The sequence below is a fragment of the Myxocyprinus asiaticus genome, chromosome 4, assembly GCF_019703515.2.
Source record: "Myxocyprinus asiaticus isolate MX2 ecotype Aquarium Trade chromosome 4, UBuf_Myxa_2, whole genome shotgun sequence".
Lineage (NCBI taxonomy): Eukaryota > Metazoa > Chordata > Actinopteri > Cypriniformes > Catostomidae > Myxocyprinus > Myxocyprinus asiaticus.
Genome location: NC_059347.1, coordinates 62785001 through 62800000, shown reverse-complemented (window position 1 = coordinate 62800000; position 15000 = coordinate 62785001). Strand labels below are relative to the sequence as shown.

Sequence of the window (15000 nt, the reverse complement as noted above, 5' to 3'; positions counted from 1 at the left end):
TTAATGGGGAAATGAAGAAAACAGCCATGTCTGATGGTGAAATCACACACTCTGGATATGCAGAAGCCGCTGGTTGTATTGATTGGCCCGTGGCCATGGAGACGCTGTTGTGATGCAGAAGATGCGTTTGATAGACGCCCACTCGCCTTTAACTGAAGATCTTCAACAGCAATCGTGTCGAGATGAAACAGGCAGATGCTTGTGGTGGCATTAGGTGCCATTCTGTGTATTGAAGTAAAATTTGTAAGTCGTGCCAATTTCTCCAGTGGGTAATACTGTAGTTTGTAAGAGCTTTTCCTAATGAGAGCCGTCAGTCTTCTGCGTTGTGGGAACAGGGTGAGATTTGATGCTGGCCTGATGAAAATCTCTTGTGTATGAGCTGAAGGTGATGGATGAAATGAGGCCTACACCGCTGAGTGTCTAATCCTCTGAATTACTGCTGGTGAATCGTCATCTATTTGCATTCTACAAATTCACAAAAGTGCATTTATGTCATGAGCATTTCCTGCGTCTGTCTGAGCTTCAGGCAAACTCACAGCACATTTGAGGCAAAGATAATAAAAAAAAGCTTCATTTGATTAGCCACAACATTCTGCTGGCTTACAGGCAAACACACTTCAAATTAGAGAGGACTTCTGGTTCTGTACATTCTGAGCCTCTTTGATACATAAGCTACTATAAATGTAATGTATGTATTGTTCTCTCACTGTGAAGGTTTTCTCAGCAGTTTTTCTCTTCTTCTGTGACTATAATAATTGTACATCACGTCACACGGGTCATAATGATACAGCTGTCATCCTGGTGTTTGTGGGTTTGTCTGTGTTTGTTTGGGTGCCTGTTACCAGGTTAAAATATATGTTGCAAACTTGCAATAGCAAGAATTTGCAGAAGACTCATAATTACTGTCAAAGTAACGTAATTTTTCACAACACTGTCAATGACAAGTTTACTCAAAGAGAGCACACTTTTAGCATTTTTTTGGCATAACCACGCACCCTTTAGAGGTCTCCGGTCTGCAGATATACCTACTTGGTTTGTCTCAGGCAAGTGATTGCTGTGCTAGTTTCATGTCTCTCGTGTCACTCCATACTCTTTATTCCCACATCAACAAATCATTTACACTCAAATGTCCGTAATATTTAATGTCCATTTTTTTATTTGCATGGTAGTTGTGTAATAATCGGGATACAGTTAGACTGTACATGATCACTTACATAGCGTGTAGAGGTGGTGTGGTGTCGCAGCTAAAGCTCGAATCAATATTTCATATCTATTTATTGATTTGTATCGGGGTCTTGATCAACCAGTCAGGGTTTATTTTCTCTGACTGTACATTACTGTTAGTGAGTTGGCAGGGCCGGATTAAGACTCCAGCGTGCCCCTGGGCATGAATTTATGTACACGTCACTGGACTTCCTGTTCCTGTTGCTGACGGCATGCTGCACGAGTGTTTGTAGCCTGCTTAGCATTGCTTATTCTTATTCTCATACGTTCGTCTTTTTAACCTTTGTCATTTTACCACGTGTTTAGGGTTTTTCCACTTTTCTACAGTTTCATCTGTGTGTATTGTACCTGTTGCTGCTGGCGTCTAGCTCGAGTCTGTGTTTGTAGCCTGCTAGTTTTTTTTTAGCATCGCTTATCTATCTATTTTCAGCCTTTTAATCCTTAACATCTGCCATTTTTCAGCACGCATCAGGTTTTCCCCTGCCTTATTTTCTTCAACTGCATGCATTTCCCACGTGCATCCGCTTTCTATATTTATCACGATTAAACTGCGCGCATTTTACAGCGCGCACCCATTTTTCTCCTCTGTGTTACACGGATTATTGCATCGATCTCAAAGCACCGCTTATCAAGAACAACCATAACAACAAACAATTGCGTGAGGGATTCTCATCGATCTCAAACCCTTACCACTCAGGAACAACCAACAACAACAACAAACAACTGCGGTAAGTCATGGCATCCACTCATGTTATTTCTTCTTGCATTGCATACCACATGTTTACTATAGCTTCTTCTGTCAGCAGTGAGGGATTCACATGTGATAAATGTAAGGAATTAGTCAAGCTGACGGAGAAGGTTAATGAGTTAGAGACATGCATCCGAACACTAGTGGAGGTCAGTGAGAAAGAGAAGCCGGTAGAAACTGTTTCAGATGCGGGCAGTACAACGAGCAACACACACACTTTGGTTCCGGCTGTGAAGCCCCTGCAGCAGGGCGTTTGGGTGACGTCTCAGTGGCATACTCGCTCAGCAAATCAACACCACTCTCCCGTTCCTGTTAGGGTTTCCAATCGATTCTCCCCACTCAGTGATGCACCCACTGAGAATCGTTGAAAGAGCCCTTGTTATTAGGAATGTGGAAATAGAGACTCTAGCCACTATTGTTAAATGCATTTCCAGTGCCAGAGCGTCTGACATCAGATCAAATTTACAAGTGCTGGCTAATGTTAAATGTAGATTTTCTAAAACTGTTATTCATGTCGGCACTAATGATGTCAGAGATCACTAGAGATAATGTTAAAGAGGTGTGTGAACTTGCAGAAACAATGTCAGACAATGTAATATGCTCTGGCCCCCTCCCTGCTCATCATGGTGACGAGGTTTATAGTAGATTAGTGTCACAGAATGGATGGATGTCTGAGAAGTGTCCGGAGAATAGAATAGGATTTATAGACAATTGGAAGAGTTTTTGGGGTAGACCTGACCTGCTAAAGAGAGACGGACTCCATCCCTCAAGGGAAGGTGCTGTTCTCCTCTCTAGTAATTTGGCTCATAGTCTTAATAGTGATAGTATTTGACTAACTGGGGCCCAGGTCAGGAAGCAGACAAACTGGCTAATTCGAATGTCTGCTAGCTGCCTTGAGACATCACACAGGTCAAATAAACTACAACACATAGAGACTGTATCACCTAGATATCATATAGAGACTGTGTCTGTTCCCCGAACTACCAAACACAAAACTCTCACTAAATCATTTAGAAAAAAATGTGATTAAGGTCAAACTTGAAAAACAAACAAATTAAAGATAAACATCATATAAAGGTAGGGCTACTAAATATTAGATCTCTTTCAACCAAAGCACTAACTGTAAATGAAATTATTACAGATCATAGTTTGGATGTGCTCTGTTTGACTGAAACCTGTCTTAAACCGGATGAATATATTAGTTTAAATGAATCTACTCCCCCAGGTTATTGTTATAAACATGAGCCTCATCTGAAGAGTCGAGGAGGAGGTGTTGCTACAATTTACAGTGAAGTTTTTGGTGTTACTCAGAGGACAGGATATAAGTTTAAGTCTTTTGAACTAATAATGCTTAATGTGACACCGTCAGATATAAATAAAAAATCTCTGTCATCTTTTGCTCTTGCTACAGAATATAGATCACCTGGTCCATACTCAGATTTCCTTGGTGAATTTGCACATTTTCTATCAGATCTAGTAGTTACTGTAGATAGAGCTTTAATTGTTGGTGACTTCAACATTCACATAGATAATGAAAATAACATATTGGTATTAGCATTTATTGATATTCTCAACTCTCATGGAGTCAGACAAAATGTGACAGGACCAACTCATCGCCATAATCATACACTAGATTTAATTCTAAAGCAGTTATCAAACCACTTATTAAGAAGCCTCAGCTTGATCCTGGAGAATTGGCTCATTACAGACCGATTTCAAATCTCCCGTTTATGTCGAAAATACTAGAAAATGTAGTGTCTTCCCAACTATGTTCATTTCTACAGAGAAATAGTATATATGAACAATTTCAGTCAAGATTTAGGCCTCATTACAGTACAGAGACTGCACTTATCAGAGTTACAAATGACTTGCTCTTATCATCTGATCACGGCTGCATTTCTCTTCTAGTGCTTTTAGATCTTAGTGCTGCCTTCGACACCATAGATCATGACATTCTCTTGAATAGGCTGGAGAATTATGTTGGCATTTGTGGAGTTGCATTAGCATGGTTTAGGTCCTATTTAGCAGACCACTATCACTTTGTCTGTGTAAACGAGGAATTGTTAAATCAAACAAAAATTAAGTATGGAGTGCCACAGGGATCAGTTTTAGGGCCTTTTACATGCTTCCCCTGGGAGATATTATCAGGAATCGTGGAATAAGTTTCCACTGTTATGCCGACGATACCCAACTTTATATTTCTACAAAACCTAATGAAATTTCACAATTCTCCAAATTACAGAGTGTATCAATGAAATTAAAGATTGGATGGCCAAAAATTTCCTTCTACTCAATTCTGACAAAACAGAAGTACTAATTATTGGACCAAAAGCCTCTAAACATAAGCTGCTAAAATATAATTTGACTCTCAATGGATGTACTGTTACATCCTCTTCAACAGCGAAGAACTTTATATTTGTTATAGGTGTTATATTTGATACCAATCTGTCCTTTGAAAATCAAATTACCAATGTTTGTAGAACAGCATTCTTCCACCTCAGAAATATTTCTAAATTACGACATATGCTCTCTGTTGCTGATGCCGAAAAACTAATTCATGTGTTCATGACCTCAAGACGAGATTATTGTAATGCATTATTGGGAGGATGTCCAGCAAGATCAATAAATAAACTTAAATTGGTTCAAAATGCAGCTGCCAGAGTGCTGACTAGAACCAATAAATATTATATGTTAAATTTCATATTAATTTTAAAATTCTGTTAACTACATACATAGCTTCGAATGGAGGTAGATCCTTTTCCTATTTGGCTCCTAAACTATGGAATAGTCTCCCTAACACTGTTCGGGATGCCGACACACTCACTCAGTTTAAGTCTAGACTAAAGACTCATCTATTTAGCCAGACATACACCTAATTTATCCTTCAACTCACAATTAGGCTGCTTTAGTTAGGTCTGCCGGAACCTAAAACGTTGATTATGATCTATAACTCTGCAATAAATTGGATGGCATCTATGCTAATATTATTTTATTTGTTTCCCTGTCTCAACCTTGGGACTCCTATCCTGATGTCACCAGATCCAGCTCCGTTCCTGCTTGGTGTCGGACTCCACTGCTACGTATCACTGTGTGATGACGACTAATAGTAGCCGGTGCTAGCCAAACATCACTTCAGTCTTTTACAGTGGACTTCAGAGGATGAACTGATGCCAACTCCAACTGTAAGACATGGGATACTTCATATGCCACTGCCTGAACCTTGGACTTAGGATGGACCTCACCGAACCTCACCGAAATGACCTGCCGGTTGAACTGCGATACACCTCATTGATCTCTGCCTGCATCACCTTTGTCTAATGATGGACGACACTCTTATAATGGAATACATAGACTATCAATTAATTGCCAATAAAAGCCTTCATCAGCCGACTAACAAAGGACAATGCTTCTATGTGAACTTCTGCAGTTAATCCAGAATGAACTTCAAAGACATTAGTCATTAATCTTACAGTTCATACAGTTTAAACACGGGCCCTTAACACTTACTTAGTTTACTAATCTTGAACCATGACCTGCACTGCACATAAATAACTAATATTGTCATTATATTCATGATGTTTAGTCAGAGGGGAACTGACCCCCACAGTGAGTCTGGTTTCTCTCAAGGTTATTTTTCTCCATTAATCAACATCTTATGGAGTTTTGTGTTCCTTGCCACAGTCGCCTTCAGCTTGCTCACTGGAGTTATAAATGCAATTATTATTTCATCATTTAATTACTTATTTTTAAACAGAATTCACAATCATATTTTATCAAACTACACAATGATGACTCTAAGACATTATAGATATTACAGTTTTATCTTCTGTTAATGTATGATCTTCTGTAAAGCTGCTTTGAAACGATGTGTGTTGTGAAAGGCGCTATACAAATAAAAATTACTTGAGATGTAGTAAAACCGAATCCTCCATTCATCTACATTTAAATCTAAGAATATTTTATTTCTCATTGGAGATTATTTTACGCTGGATAGTAATTTTAATAAAAACAGATAAATTCAAGGATTCATGCCTGTGAATGTAAATCCGCTTCAGCAGAATCTATAAAAGTATTCATAAAATCCTCATCCAGTAAGAATAAATGTCTGTGATTGGTCCATACTATTCAGCGCTGAGAAAAGGAACATGTACCATGCGACAGCACCATCTATGTGCCGTTTTGATAGCGGTCCGGACCTCTGGATAATCAGTTACACCTGAATAATGATACTCAAAAACTTTAACAAACATTAAATTGGGGGTCTGGGTAGCTCAGCAAGTACTGACGCTGACTCCCACCCCTGGAGTCACGAGTTTGAATCCAGGGTGTGCTGAGTGACTCCAGCCAGGTCTCCTAAGCAACCAAATTGGCCCGGTTGCTAGGGAGGGTAGAGTCACATGGGGTAACCTCCTCGTGGTCGTGATTAGTGGTTCTCGCTCTCAATGGGGCGTGTGGTGAGTTGTGTGTGGATCGTGGAGAGTAGCATGAGCCTCCACATGCTGTGAGTCTCCGCGGTGTCATGCACAACGAGTCACGTGATAAGATGCACGGATTGACGGTCTCAGAAGCGGAGGCAACTGAGACTTGTCCTCCACCACCCGGATTGAGGCGAGTAACTGCACCACCACGAGGACCTACTAAGTAGTGGGAATTGGGCATTCCAAATTGGGAGAAAAGGGGATAAAAAAAAAAAAAAAAAAAAAACAAAACAAACAAACATCAAATTAAAAATGGACCTTTTTTTTTTACAAATGCCATCGTGTGGTGCCCCACCGGAAGTGCCCAGTTGCCCATAACATTAATCCGGCCCTGTGAGTTGGGGGCAGGACTATCTGTATTGTTGATTGATGGCAGATGGAGAGGGTAATTGGAAATCTGGTTGAAAACATTTATTACTGCAGTTCTGTTTGGTGAAGCTGCTGGTGAAGAAATGATACACTTCAGCTTTAAGATTGAACTATTCTTCAAATATTCCTTGATTTAGGATTGATAGAGTTTTGGATTTTTAATTTATTTTTTATTCTATTTTATTTTCAATTTTTCATTTCAATTTAGTTCATTAGTTCATTAGTTTTCACACTTTGTCTGTTAGTTTTAGTTAAGTTTTCGTTTAATCAGTGTTTTCTAGTTTCAGTTTAGTTAGTTTTTAATTTAGTTTTAGTATTTTATGGCTGCCAAAGCTAAAGCGTTTACTGGTAACATTCTTGTGCTACATTTATCTAGTGGCATTTTCATGTTTAATTAAGTTAGATTGTAAATGTTTCAAATTTTATAATATAAGGTGAAGATGGGTAAATTGGGACAGATTAAGCTTGACCTCTTTTGTATCCACATTTCATATTTCCTTAAATGGTTAAAAATCATTACTAGGCACGTTCCTCATCTCTTGTCGTTACTGAATTCATCTTCAGATTTATGAATCGGAAGAGTTTCTTTTCTTGAGTTACATCACACATTTATTTCAACACATTTCCTGCACACCGTTGAAACGAGCTATCACAAACCTGACAAGAAAACTCTTAAGGGCCTGAAAGACAAAACTAACAAGCTCAGGATCCATTCCATCAATGAAACATGCACCTCAAACTCCGGACATCCCACCTCATGCTGCAGCGCTGCCGAACTCATGTCGGTGTTGTTCTTCCACACCATGCGTTACAAAGCTGATGATCCCTGCAACTGCTGCAACGATCGCTTCACCTTGTCGTAGGGCCATGCTGCTCCCATTCTTTATGCAGCCTGGGCAGAGGCTGAATTCATAAAGGAATCTGAGCTGCTAAACCTGCGTAAGATTAATTCTGACCTGGAGGGCACCCCACCCCTAAACTAGCATTTGTGGATGTGGCAACAGGCTCTCTTGGCCAGGGTTTAGGAGCTGCTTGTGGCATGGCCTACACAGGAAAATACGTTGACAAGTCCAGCTATTGTGTTTACTGCATGCTGGGAGATGGTGAGTGTTCAGAAGGGTCTGTCTGGTAATCCATGGCTTTTGCTTCCTATTACAAGCTTGACAATCTGGTGGCCATCCTTGATGTCAACCGCCTGGGCTAGAATGAGTCAGCCTCACTGCAGCACAACATTAAAACCTACAAGGAGCACTGTGAGGCCTTCGGCTTAAACACCTATGTGGTAGATGGACATGATGTGGAGGAGCTGTGCAAGGCTTTTTTGGCATGCTGAGCAATTTAAAGGGAAACCCACTGCCATCGTAGCCAAAATCTTTTAGGGTAAAGGTCTCAAATGCATTGAGGATCAGGATAACTGGCACGGGAAGCCTATATATAAAGACCATGTGGACGAACTGATTAATGACCTCATGAGCCAGATGCAGTCCCCCAACAAGTCCTTCCACCCTCAGTTGCCCAATGAAGATGCTGCTCTTGTTGACTACACACCCATTCACCTGCTCACAGCTCCAGAATACAAGATTGGCGGTAAGATCTCCACCAGGAAGGCCTATGGTGTAGCCCTGAAGAAGATGGGAGATGCCAGTTCTCATGTTGTAGCCCTGGATGGTGACACCAAGAACTCAACCTTTTCTGACATCTTCAAGAAAGCCCATCCTGATTGCTACATTGAGTGCTTCATTGCTCAGCAGAACTTGGTAAGTGTGGCCATTGGTTGTGCCACTTGCGATCACACTGTTTCATTCACCAGCACTTTTGCTACCTTCCTTGCCCATACCTATGACCACATCCGCATGGCAGTGATCTCCCAGTCCAACGTCAACCTGGCTGGATCCCACTGTGGCATTTCCATTGGTGAGGATGGCCCCTCCCAGATGGCTTTGGAGGATCTTGCAATGTTACGTGCTATCCCAACATGCACTGTGTTTTACCCGGAGTATCTACTGAGAGAGCTGTGGAATGATCAGCCAATACAAAGGGTATCTGTTTCATCTGTACAATCCGGCCTGACACTGCAGTAATTTATGATGCTGGAGAGAAATTTGAAGTTGGCAAAGCCAAGGTTGTGCGCCAATCCGACAATGATCAGGTGACTGTTATTGGAGCTGGAGTAACACTGCATGAAGCACTTGCAGTGCATGAGCAACTGGCTAAAGAAGGTGTGAACATTCGGATAATTGATCCATTCACCATTAAGCCCCTGGATGCCACCACTATTGTCGCAAGTGCCTGTGCCACAGGAGGAAGTGTGATCATTATTAAGGATCACTACAAAGAGGGTGGTCTGGGTGAGGCTATTCTGGCTGCAGTGGGTGAGGAGCCTGGCATCCTGGTGCAGCAGCTGGCTGTGAGCCATGTGCCCCATAGTGGCAAACCACAAGAGCTTCTAGACATGTTTGGCATCAGTGCCAAATCTTTCGTTGCTGCCATCAAGCGCACTTTTGCCAATTAAAATCCTCCCATCCTTAAACCACCCTGAACTACACCTTCTCTGTTTCTCCTCTCCTAACCCAGCACCAAGAGACCAAGCTCACAACACATTTATCATTCCAGAGGCTCACAGCATTTTCACTGACTAGATGAATGGATGGTGAAAGCTGGGTATATGCCCGTTAGTGACAATTTTCTCAAAACCTGTGTGCACTATAGTTTAGAGAGCATCACCCCATGGCTCTGAAGGGCTTTCATTTTTGCATAATAATCAGTTTTGCCTTCTCAAGAGCTTTAAATGCTGCAGTATCGTTGGGCTTTAAAGAATGCATTCCAACTGACACTTTCAAACACCTTAAAACAAGTCATTTCACATTGAAGTCATTTTATTATGTCCCTGTAGCTTTTAACTGCTTTCTGTAATTACTTTAAAGCTAATATCATGAAAACTTTAATGCATGATGGTGCTTTCAGAGAGTAGTGAGTGTGTCTTTATCATCTTTTCCCATTTTGACTGCTGTTGTGTGAGCTACTGAATATCCCAGTGTTGCTTTGGTACCTAAATGGTTTGGTTTTCGTGACTTGACGAAATGTATCTCATGTTACTGAGACTCCCTTACTATCGCTACTTGTGTAAACTTAGTTTTCACTGCATTCAATGTGCTAATAAATGGAACTGTCTATAAAAATAAAATAAAAATATCATTAAACTAATATTTGGGCAGTAAACAATTAAACTTTTGAGGTTTTAAATGGATGATTTTCCATCAGGATGTGTGGCAGAGCTTATTTCAGGACCACTGGTGAGAAAAATAGTGATAAAGAAAATGACAGAAATTTGAGGCAAATCTTTTTAAGGTGATAAAAACTAAAAGTTGGCTTAATGTTTGTAAATGTTATATATGATTTATGATGTGAAAGTGTGTAAGAAAATATAAAAATTAATTCAGAAAATTTGTAGATAGATTAATTTTTCCTCTGTCCCACTTTACCAACACTGCCTGAAATAAATCTGGGATTTAGTGAAAAGAGCGTCTCCAAAGGTTCGTCTTCACACTATTGAGTATTTCTTAAAGGTGTACTTAGTAATTATTTCTCCATTAAAAAGTTTTACTCTTAAAGAAATGAATTGTAATTTTGAAACATGTATAAAATCATGAGCACTCACATGAGATGAGGACTCTAGTCATATCACTAACCTTATAAAAGTGGGGCAGGGGTGCCCTCATGGGGGCTGCCATGTTAGAATCACATGACCAGCTGAATACTACTCGCTTAATCTCAGTGACCGTCTTGTTATTGGACACTTTCAGTCTTGGATTAAATGAATCATGGCTGATTGTGAATAGTGAATATCTACAATGGCATCTGTAACTGAAAACTATTGATTTTGAATGACGCTGCATCCACACCACTAAGCAGTGACATGCACAGAACGGGGGCGACAGGGGCGCAACCCCCTGCCCCTTTTGTTCACAAATGTAAAGTTGCCCTTTTAAGTGGAGGTGCCTTTAAGAGCGGGGAGATTTAAGCAGAGGTGTCTAGTTTTCGTTAACGATAATAACTGCCTGATTAACCCTTTAATGCATACCTCAGGTCTTTAGTGACCCAGGATCTCATTCTACCCTGTACCTCATCTTTTTTTAAGAGTTGTGCATACACCTCTTTAGTATTTTTCAAACTCTCTCTTATAAATAGTGTATCAAAAAAAGAAAAAAAAAGGCAAAATTGAAAATGGCAAAAAATAAAAATAAAAATAAAGAATAATTATTTAAGCAAAATCACTACATAGCACTGCTGTGATTCGGATGATGGTTCAAACCAAATGATGCCTTGATCCAAGCCTCTCAAAAACGTCACTTTAGAACTAGGATCACAGGTTGGGCTGTTTCTAACAAGTTACTGGAGAAACAAGGATGTATGTGTGTGTGTGTGTGTCAGTGTGTGTGTGAGTGTGTGTGTGTGTGTGTGTGTGCGTGCGTGAGTGTGTGTGTGCGTGTTAATGTGTGTGTGAGTATGTGAGTGTGTGTGAGTGTGTGGCAGTGTGTGTGTGTGTGTGTGTGTGCGTGTGTGTGTGAGTGCGCATGTGTGTGCGTGTGTGTGTGAGTGTGTGTGAGTGTGTGTGTGTGTGAGTGAGTGTGTGTGTGTGTGTGTGTGTGTGAGTGTGTGTGTGTGTGTGTGTGTGTGTGTGTGTGTGAGTGTGTGTGTATGTGGGTGGGTGTGTGTGTGTGTGTGTGTGTGTGTGTGTGTGTGTGTGTGAGTGTGTGTGTGTCTCGGGGGACGTTAATACTCTTATTAGATTATTCAAGTTATTTATCCTTTAAGAGAGATACCATTTATGTCACTTGTAAATGTAATGTTGAAATGTGTCTATTTTATGAACAGAATAATGAGCCCGAGATATGTTTACACACACACACACACACACACACACCGAGAGAATGAGCTCAATGCACAGGCCAGCGCAGCTGATGTCATTGTTGCTGATAACAGTTTTCAGATGTGTGTTTGTGTCTATGGCCAGCACAAGGGCGATTTATTCCATTACACATCACACAGGCATCATACACTGAGCCAAATAACCTCGCGGTGATGTCACAGTGGATATGTGCGTGTCTACAGCACTTGTGGAAGAGCGCTAGTCAGTGCCAACAAGTCACCCGCCACCACTGTTTGACCAACAACACGTAACGACATAATGTGAAATAAAGACTGAGAGGAATACGTCTTTGAGGCCACTGTGTGTCAGATTACAATGACTGTGTTTTCTGTGTTTGAAACCCACTGCAAGTAAAAGAAACACGACAAGATTACGCTTCAAAACCACTTTTATATTCAGCAGCTGTTTGGAGCGGGTTTGAGCTCAGAAACACAACCATTTATTGTTCGATGCCCAACATTAGCAAACAGAGCTAATGAACGTATAACGCTCAAATGGTGCTTTGATAAAACAAAATGAGTCTATTTGATATAAGAACGATGCGTCTTTCTGTTAAATCCCTCACTAGCATAATCTCATCTTTCGCTGAATTGTTCTCATGGATACCAGGAAAATATTTGTCTAAATGTAATCCAGGGCTTGACTAGCATTAACACTGATGCTCGACCTCTGCGGTGTGAGGTAATTGTTGGAGACCTGATGAAGTCAATATTGTAAAAACAAATATAAGTGCAGGACGCTTGTTTCACATTTCAGAGAGGTGTGCTGCTCTGATTTACAATGTTTTAGTTTTGGAAACACCTCATCGGGGAGTGAACGGATCAATTGTGTAATAGCGAATCCGGACGAGGGATTTTACAGCATATCATATCAACCTTAATCTCTGTTTCAACATGAGCACAGATAAAATACATAGTGTGATGTTACGAAAATAGTTTCACAAGTTCATATCGTCCTGGAGTGCACTGAGGTAAATGTACTGGATTTGGCATGCTTAAACTATAGGCTATATTTTGTTTTACATATAAGCAGTAGCGGCTAGTGACCACAGATGTAGGTGGGACAGATTTTGCTCTGAGCGCTGTAGATTAACCACAATTATTTTATTTAATTAAGTTACATTCAGGTCATCGAACACCAAATAGACAGAGACTGTCTATTCACTGAGACAGTATAGCAACAGCAGACTCGAGCGATTTACATTTATTATTGACAAAACATATTGATTGCATTATTCAACATTTACATATCACAAGTATTTCACAAAAATTCTGAAGAGTTTTGTTTAACATACTTTTACAATAATCTTAATATTGTTGATTTTTCATGTATTCAAAGGCAAGTGTGCAGTGTTTTACTTGTTGCTGACATTGTTTTTTATTGGTCAAATCCTTTCATATTTACACAGCATTGTCAGTTTTTGAGAAGTTCTTTTGTCCCAGATACAACACATGCAACATAAATAAAAGCTAGCGTAATTAACAGCACTAATGTGAATATGTTAACTTTTAGAGAAACTTAAAGAACAACTTTACTTTTATATTATATTGCTTGGCAATATATTTACTTTATTATATTGCTTTTCACATTAATGTTGAACTGAAAAGACAGGCTTGATTACATGAACACACTCATAAAGATGATTGACATATCTCTGGAGATTATAAAACACCACACCTTTAATGTGACTGTGTGCTCTGTTAATTCTAATAGAGGAGAGATTCAGTTGTGTTTGACTTTATTAAACGTGTCCTAGTAAAAAGAGATTTGAAGTGTCAGAAGAATCTCATTTATCCTACAGGTTATTCAAGTTTAACCGAAAAGCCCTGTTACATATACACAAGCACAGCTGTGATTCGGCTGGAACTGGAAACCAGCGGATCCAGACAAACGCTTCGGGTCACCTTGATATGTTTGTCATTTCCTTCAGGATGGGTTTTTTTATAGGCTAATACTTTTCAGCATGACCAATCGGATTAGATCTTAGATTAGAGCTGCTTAGGAATATTGCCTCGCCAGACTGTTGTCCTCATTGTGATGATTTAATTCGGCCTCTCCCTGTTCCTCCACAGAAATCTTTCAGTCCTTCACCGTAACCGCCACAAACATCGACTGATGCAACAGAAAGAGGCTTGTTTTCTGTTTGTTGTGTGTCATACAGTCTAGTTTCCTATATTCTCATATACTTGCAGCTCTGTATGTTGTAAAGTTTACTCACATGAAACACGTCTCTCAGTAGAAACAGTAAAGATGATAAACGTGTTGCTTGGACAGAAACAGCCGATCTGTCAATAAGGAAAATCTCACACTGACTTTGTTCCATTCCATTCATTAAATGAAATCATGTCAGATCAAACCCTAACCCTGACACTAGCAGGTCAATCTGATTAAAATGATTATTTATAATTTTAATGTAATTGAAACTCTGTGTTGAATTCTGGTTCAGCTTAAAGGACATTTGAGCTCAATAATCACATTCTCCATCAATAAAAACACTAACAGAAAGAGAGCAGAACGTGAAATACGACCCATTGAACAGCTCTTTGACTAAATGACAAGCGTATCTATATAATCAGATCCACAAGTGAGGGTCAAAGGTCAATGACAGCCCCTGAGAAGACATTTCACTCAATTTGATTTCTGTTGTTCTAACATCCCCGATGAGACACCTGATCCGACAACACACTGCACACGCTGGTTAATGTTTCCCTTTGGGTTAGTCCTTTATTAAACAGGTTTCAACATGAACGTCTCTTTATTTGGGGGAAAACATGTCACAGAAATTTACAAGAAAGCAGCATATGAATTACATATGTGTTAGAAATGACTATTTAGGTAATTCATCAGTGAAATCTTGGCCTTGGTAGAAAACTGTTTTTAGAAATGATGGTAATGTTGCCTCTGCACATTGTCTTCATCATTAGAATCATTTCTTGAAATGAAATCTATGAGTGTGTTTGACGTGGGTCGCTGCTGAACTCTCGGCATGAACTCTTCAGCTCTCATTTAATCATCATCATCCTCTCTGGCTGGAGATCAAGTAACATCTTTTTCTTTCTTTCTTTCTCATCTATGTCTTGGAGTGTCTGTTATTTCAGGCCGCAGGTTTGATGATAGACATCAGTAGTTACGTTTACATGCAACATAATAATCTGTTAATAATCCGACTGATAGCTCAATCAGCATGAAAATCTGTCATGTTAACATCTCTGAACTGAGCCGATTGAGCTCAGTCTGAATGAAAGGGGTGA

General features: G+C 39.9%; 1 long non-coding RNA gene and 1 pseudogene across 1 annotated transcript in view; both read left to right on the top strand.

Moving 5' to 3' along the window:
* LOC127433499 (uncharacterized) overlaps window positions 1–6745 on the top strand; it is a 9136-nt gene extending 2391 nt beyond the window's left edge. Inside the window, exons 2-3 of the long non-coding RNA XR_007895895.1 lie at window positions 1–1952; window positions 5012–6745. The exon at window positions 1–1952 is cut by the window's left edge and continues 1310 nt beyond it. This is a non-coding gene — a long non-coding RNA (uncharacterized LOC127433499). The remainder of the gene's footprint in view (window positions 1953–5011) is intronic.
* Window positions 6746–7493: 748 nt separating this feature from the next.
* Window positions 7494–9668, top strand: LOC127433344 (transketolase-like protein 1; annotated as a pseudogene).
* Window positions 9669–15000: the final 5332 nt, after the last annotated feature.